At 40.9% G+C, this 7,849-nt stretch overlaps 1 pseudogene; it reads left to right on the top strand.

The window, feature by feature from the left end:
• Positions 1 to 7,219, top strand: part of LOC107679893 (PH domain leucine-rich repeat-containing protein phosphatase 2-like) — a 70,576-nt pseudogene extending 63,357 nt beyond the window's left edge.
• The last annotated feature ends 630 nt before the right edge of the window (positions 7,220 to 7,849 follow it).

The following is a 7,849-nucleotide window of genomic DNA, read 5'->3' as shown; positions in this document are numbered from 1 at the left end:
TGGGAATATTGCAGTTGTGTTGCTGTCTACAGAGGGTCAGAGAGCTCTCAGATTTCTTAAAATATCTTAATTTGTGTTCCGAAGATGAACGAAGGTCTTACAGGTTTGGAATGACATGAGGGTGAGTAATTAATGACAGAATTTTCATTTTGGTGTGAACTATCCCTTTAAGTGCTGTTTTCTTAAAGAAATTCATATTTTGTATTCTTGAGTATGTTTGAATTCTCAAAAATACTTATTAAAAATGTTTTTCTCAAGTTTGTTCTTAAACCAACACAAAAGAATTCAAATTCTTGAAAAGAATCTTCTTTAAAAATCATTGTGGATAACCTCCAACTTGTCTTAAATCCCAAAACTTAAGATGTTTGATGAATTTATTGGGTTATTTCAGATATTAAGCATTACAACATAACGCTTGCTAGGCCACATTTGTTGGCCATATACAACGTATAGTTTGCCTTAATTCAGAAAAGTTACCATTATAATATTGACTATTTGATAATGGCCTAATTACTATGATTTCTTACTTTCTTTGGAATGTAAAGGTTACTTTTCTGAAACGAGACACCAATGATTGATAATGATCGGTCAAGATTATGCATGACAGGACTTCTGAATTAGAAATTCAGGAACAACTCTATAAAAAACTAGTTAAATAGGAAGGCAGAGTGCTGAAGTCCCATCAAGCCAGTTTCAGTAGTGTGTGCGCATATTATAACATGTGACCCTGGAGCACAAAACCAGTCATAAGTAGCACGGCTATATTTGTAGCAATAGCCAAAAATACATTGTATGGGTCAAAATTATCAATTTTTCTTTTATGCCAAAAATCATTAGGATATTAAGTAAAGATCATGTTCCATGAAGATATTTTGTAAATTTCTTACCGTAAATATATTAAAACTTAATTTTTGATTAGTAATATGCATTGCTTAGAACTTAATTTGGACAGCTTTAAAGAGGATTTTCTCAATATTTAGATTTTTTGCACCCTCAGATTACAGATATTCAAATAGTTGTATCTCAGCCAAATATTGTCCTCAAACCCTTATGACTGGTTTTGTGGTCCAGGGTCACATATTACGTAATCTGCAGTCAGTTTAAAAAAAGACATGATCAGAAAGTCTTCTGCAACAGATATTAACAATGTTAATTAACATTAACAATATTGTCTTCTTAAGAACAAGAGACATTTGAAAACTGCTTGAGTATTTTTCAAGAATTGCACTTAAGAAAAATTCCAAGAAGTTTGTAATCATTTTCCTAAGAAAGTTCTTAACCTCCTTAAGAAGATTTTTGTGAATTCAGCCCCAGATGTTTTGCCGATCTGGCCCGGAGACAACTAATTCTCTAACCAATAAATACTTGGATGGCATAAAAACATACCAAGGGCAAGATGCAGCAGGAGGGCCGGTTTGAATGCAGAAAGCATCCCATAGGCTTAAACGTCTTGTTTCTACATGTTTAATGTGACCTCAGTGTGCTTGGCTCCCCCTGCGAAGGGCATTACCTCCACAGTCTCAAAGCAGTCCGTCTCAAATATCGCATCCTCTCTCGGTACCCTTCATCCACCGAGGGGGGCCACATTTGTGTGTTTGTCAGAGTGTGTATGTACCTATATAGGTGTATCCATTACCATTCAATGAAATGTATTTGTAATGTGATAGTGTACACTTTGCTGTTTTACCTGGGTTCAGGTTGTGTGTGTCTGTGCTGGCTGTGGATCGCTTCGGAGACAGTCCGGAGGCTGCTTATGGGATTTTTGATGGCGATCGTAATGAGGAAGTTTCCAGGTTACTGCAGTGCACCATGGGAGATGTATTGGTAGAGGAGATACAGCACTCCAGTGTGGACAGTGTATACATGAGCAACACTTTCCTTGCCTCCCATAGGTGTGTTTTGCACACACACACACACACACACACACACAATCAAACACGTTGATTTGATTAAGCTTTTTTTCTTTTTTCCATAAATCATGTATGCTTCAGTTTGCTTGTACAATCATTGGTAACTAACTGTATGAATTTATAACACATTTTATTACACCATTCTCTGGAATACTTGATTCAGTCATGACATTCGATCATTATATTTGTATAATGACCGTCTATTTATACGCTGGTCTACTTTTTAGTGTCACTGCATTCTCTTTCTTATCACATAAGTAATTTAAATTTCATATCCATTTATTTATTTGGTAAGTAGTCATATAATGAATGGGATAATGTATAGTCAGTTGGTCATTACTTACATAATGCTCAGCAGAAAGTAGTTTAAATTGAAATGTATGATATATATGAGAATATGATTCAGTTTCATGACATTTCTAACTGTTAACTTTTTAAGTTATGCACCTAATAATGTTTACGTAAAAGTTAAATTTTTATCAATAAAGTATCGCCAAATAATCTTTATGCAAAGTATATTATAATGTGTAATATCAAAGGAAAATATCTTTAAATAATAACCAATTGTGTATTGCAACTATGGTGCATTCAAGTCCTCATGGAAAAATTATATTTACAATTTGGGAAGTCGAAATTACAACATCAGGTGCATTTAAATGAGTTTGGTCGGAGCAAGATGGCAGTTCAGCAAGATTGATGACGAATGCACATCGTGCATTTCGCTTTTTTGTTTTATTTCAATTCATGAAGATTTTGTAAACAAAGTCATTATATATTCTATCGTAGTTGTACAGTACTATCGTAGTTCATACAAGCAACTTAAAGAGATAGTTCACCCAAAAATTAAAATTGTCATTAATTACTCACCCTCATGTCGTTCCAAACCCATAAGAGCTTAGTTCATCTTCGGAACACAAATGAAGATATTTTTGATGACATCTGAGAGCTCTCTGACCCTCCCATAGACAGCAAGGATCCTAACACGATCAAGGCACAGAAACGTAGCAAGGACATCGTTAAAATAATCCATGTGACATCAGGGGTTCAACCGTAATTTTACAAAGCTACGAGAATACTTTTTGTGCACAAAGAAAACAAAATAACTTTATTCAACAATTCGTCTCCTCCGCGTCACCCTATAGCGCCATTTTGGAGACTATCGCGACGTATGCGTGTGCTTTGATCTGAACGTAAACAATGTATGCTGTTATGTGTCAGCAGCACCACGCGTAACGTTGTTTACGTTCAGATCAAAGCTATTTTTGTTTTCTTTGCGCACAAAACGTATTCTCGTAGCTTTGAATAATTACGGTTGAACCACTGATGTCACATGGATTATTTTAACGATGTCCTTACGTTTCTGGACCTTGATCGTGTTAGGATCCTTGCTGTCTATGGAGGGTCAGAGAGCTCTCAGATTTCATCAAAAATATCTTCATTTGTGTTCCAAAGATGAACGAAGGTCTTAATGGGTTTTGAACGACATGTGGGTGAGTAATTAATGACAGAATTTTCTTTTTTGTTAACTATCCCTTTAAAGGAGCTAGTTTTATTGAAAAAGAAAACCTTCATTGCATCCACCATATTTTGTCAATGATGCCCACAACTCTGAAACTCGTGCTCAAAGAAAACCCACTGGCAATTACAACTTACCGTTCAACTTCTGAATCTGACTTGAATGCCCCATAGTTCAGACAGAGCTTTGAATTTAGATTCTTAGCTCTATGAATAACAAATGCATTTCTCATATTGTGTTGTGCATTTTTGCAGGAAACTTGGCATGGCAGGCCAGAAGCTCGGTGCCTCTGCTCTGCTCTGTTACATCCATCACGAGTCCTCCGAGCCTGGCCGCTACTTCAGCCTCACTGTGGCCAACGTAGGCACCTGCCAGGCTGTACTGTGTCGTGATGGGCAACCTCTTGCCCTCTCAAAGGTTTTCAGCCTAGAACAAAGCGCTGAGGAGATGGAGCGTGTCAAACTGGCAAAAGCTATTATCACTGAGGTATTGACTCATTCTCAGGTCATCCCATAGACCTTAGTCAGGTTAGATGCCATATTGAATTGTACGTAGAAGAAAACCAGGCTGAGCAATAGACTTGCAGCCTTAATAATGGCACATGCTGTATAAAGTTCCTAGATCTCTCTCAAAACTCTTTTATGGAGTTTTGACTACTGATTTTTCATTTTTTGGAGACGTTTTGTCAGCTGAATAATTGGCACGTTAAACAGCATTTATTGCAATCGATTGAAGGCATTTTATCCCTCACCTCTTGGCCTTGTTCATTCCTGTCAAAAATTAAATTGGCTCTACCCTGACTAAGGTTTCTAAGCAGGGGTGCACATAAGTGGTATGCAGGTGTACATGCGTGACAAAAAAAAAAAAGCGCTGCTTAAATAAGTTCAGACCGCTTATTTGCATACAGACATCGTTAATGCACAATTACCATTTTATATCAACAAACTGTAATACTGTATAAGATTTCTATTCGAATGGAGCGCATAAATCTAGGCTATTCGCTGCCGTTTTCAAAGCACAATGCAAAAATTATGTCATAGTACTGGCCGATGCATCATGCTGTTTATTGTAAATATGGCCATGAATGAGAAGTAGCAGCTTATTTGTGTCTCTAATCATTTGACTCTTGTGCTGTAGGATAACAAGGTGAGTGGGGTGACATGCTGCTCACGGTTACTTGGCTGTTCCTACCTGTTTCCTTGGGTGCTTCCCAAACCCTGTGTGCACACAGAGCCTCTGTGTTCCCAGGATGAGTTCCTGATCCTAGGAAACAAAGCACTCTTCCAGAAGGTTTCCTACCAGGAGGCAGTGAGCACTGTGCTGGCTGTCGGAGACCCCCGCGCTGCTGCCAAAAAGCTCTGCACGCTGGCACAGAGCTATGGGTGCCGGGATAACGTGGGAGCAGTGGTGGTAGCTTTGCATATCGGAGAAGACAGCTGTACATGTGAGCCTCCTCTCTCGAACGCAGAAGCCCGAGGACCACCTTTACCGATCTCCGTGTCCCCTGGTGACCCAGCCACGCCGTCATCTAGCAGTGGCATCACCTCTGAGTTCAACAGCGAGATGTCCGCTTCGGAAGTTGGCAGCGAGGCTGGGTCCACAGCTTCGGACGAGCACCCCTCTTCGGGACCAACAGCTCGTCCAGAGCGCCGCTGTAGTTTGCATCCCACTGCTACCTTGTGTAACATAGGGCCAGTGGCGAGCTTGGGGCCAGGGGCGCACCCGGCTCTATTCCAGCGGCAACCTTCCAGCGCAACCTTTTCAAGCAACCAATCGGACAATGGACTAGACAGCGACGACGAGGCTCCTTTAGAAGGCGTCATCTCAAACGGGAGCAAGCTTGAGGTGGAAGTGGACATCCATTGCTGCGCTTTTCAGCTGCGCTCCGGACCACCGGAAAGTCCCAAGAACCTGGACGGCCGGCATGATTCGAGGGGCTCGGATTATCCCAACAGCAAAATGCGGCGGCAAAACAGCGTGGTGGTTTCTGCCACCAACGGCTGCCTGCTGGCTGTATGTGGCCGAGAGATCTCAGATCTGAAGAAGTCTCCTTCAACCTCTAGTCTCTTCGGGAAGAAGCTGTCTAATGGCTCCGTAGTGGCTCTCGAGGACAGCCACAATATTATTGAGGTAGCACTGGAGGCCCCAAAAAAGAAGTCAGGATATTTCGCCGCACCAGCCCAGCAAGACCCGGAAGACCAGTTAATTATTCCGCCCAGTCTGGAGCAAGATGTGCGGGAGCAGCTGAGAGGCCAGAGCCCAGTGGTTCCCGGGCCGCCGCCGGCTCCTTCAACGCTGCCCTCAGCGAGAGACCCCAACTGGGACCATCCTCAGCCCACCGTCCCCTGTCTCCACCCCAACACCGTCCTGCAACAGGACGTCTATGACACAGCTCTATAGTTAGTGCAAGAGGACCGCACCATTGGAGCGTCTCCGCATCATAGTGCCACATCAAAGAGGCTAGCACGCTCAAGATAATCCAGTTCTTATTTAGCGCCGTCATCACGTGTAGGTCCATGCATGTGCGTTCTTGGGCTGATCCGAGTCAAGAACGGATGGATGGAAATGGGTGGAAATGTCAGGACCGATGAAATCTTGAAGATTGTGGAAATACATGGGCTATTCCTGACCAAAAACCACAGCATGGAGCTGGAGTACCTCATCACCATGCACGAGTTCATTTCGTCATTCGCCCTTTATATCAAAGGTCACAGGCTTACGTAGGCTTTGATGATAACATTTGCCTTCTGGAGGAAAGATACTATCAAGCTAAACTGAGACCAAAAGATGTGAAAAGTGCCTCTTGGAGATGGTTGAGGTTCAGAGAGCCTTTACTGTTCTGGTGTACGTGCAGTGTTGTTCTCCTACCTTCCCATAGTGGCGACTAGTCAGTAATCTGCACTTTTGAAGTCTGTGAGGAATATTTCAGACGTATCTCTTCCCCATCTGACCTGCTGGAAACATCCCGTTCCATTTCATGGAAAGGAGTGGTGGTTGTTGTGGAAAGATGTGTTGTTGAAAAAGACCAGAACGTTCTCCGCCGCTCCTGATCTCCTCTCTTGTATGCATACGGGATCTCCCAGACAAAGCCATGGAGGTCTCTGGGACCCTCTGCACAATAGAAGAGTACAATGAACCCAACGTAACATTCAAACCCTGGAGAGGGAATCGGTCTAGTGATGGAGGTCAGAGTGAGATGGAGACAGAAACTACATCCAATGCTCAGTGGAAGCATCGCCACACCTTTAAGGTCATTTGGGGAGCAGAAAGACCTCACAACCTCTCGGGTTGTCTAGAGTACTTGAAGTTTCGAGTGTGCCATGACTACATGACAGAGCCCATGCTATACAGCCTTGGGCCGTGAATACGTCATTGGGTCTTTGTAGTAGTGCGGTTTTGCTGTTGATCTAAGTGAGGTTGGGATATTTTCTCATCTCATAATCAAGGAAAAAATGATCAGCCGACATTGTTATTTTTTTTGTATGAGAGGTACTGGGTATATGATATATGTATTGTGCAGTGTGTGTGTGGGTATGTGTGCTCTATTTTAGCCATGCATGGTACATATAAGGAAACCGGCTGGTTTGAGTTTGTTTTTTATTTGAATCAGGAGACCTGAGGAAAGAAGACTATATTGGGTCATTTGAGTTTGTCATTGCCACAATCACAGTATCAGGGAATTCTGAGCAGTAAAACACTGTGCTCACGTTTTGAGGAGACATCTAGTGGTGTTTATTGGAAACAACAATGTTGTTTTTTCAGGGTTTTCCCTGGAATTAAGTTCTTTTTACACAACGCATTATTACATTTCAAACTTTTTTTTAAAAATAATAATAAATAAAAATTAATAAAGAATTAGAGAATTAAAATTAGGGACAATCAAGTGCAAAGCCAGTTGTTAGATACTCAATTTAATGATTTCATTAAAAGCCCTTTTTTTTCTTTTGCCAATTGTAGGGCATCAGTTGTATTAAATTATATTATTAGGTGCACTCTCATTCATTAGATTCAATTAATTCATAGTCTTTAGAAAGGAAGCAACAGTTCACATTGACACTGATGCACTTCAAATATAGAAATGGAATCTCATAGACGTCTCGGCATTGGCATGTTTAAAAAAATCAGTACTTGAATTTGTAGATCATCAACTTGAAATTGAGCTTAAGTCTGTTGCATGCTCAGATATTACGTTTAAGCCATGTCACCTCAAGATTAAAGAGATTAATTTTGTGAATTATAACCTTTATAAGTGGACATTTTGAGTGTGGTTGTAATACCAAGTTCTTAGACATTGTTCAAATAAGTACAAGCTAGAAAGAGAAGGAATAAATAGAGAGATTTTTTTTTTTTTTTTTTTTTTTAATGATATTCTTCATGGTCAGATGGCAATGTTCGTTGTGCCAAACTTGCATACAGACTTGTG

This window comes from Sinocyclocheilus anshuiensis, unplaced genomic scaffold (genome assembly GCF_001515605.1).
Source record: "Sinocyclocheilus anshuiensis isolate Anshui unplaced genomic scaffold, SAMN03320099.WGS_v1.1 scaffold256, whole genome shotgun sequence".
NCBI classification, from domain to species: domain Eukaryota; kingdom Metazoa; phylum Chordata; class Actinopteri; order Cypriniformes; family Cyprinidae; genus Sinocyclocheilus; species Sinocyclocheilus anshuiensis.
Note: the sequence above shows the minus strand (reverse complement) of the source record. Positions and strands in the feature narration are given on the sequence as shown.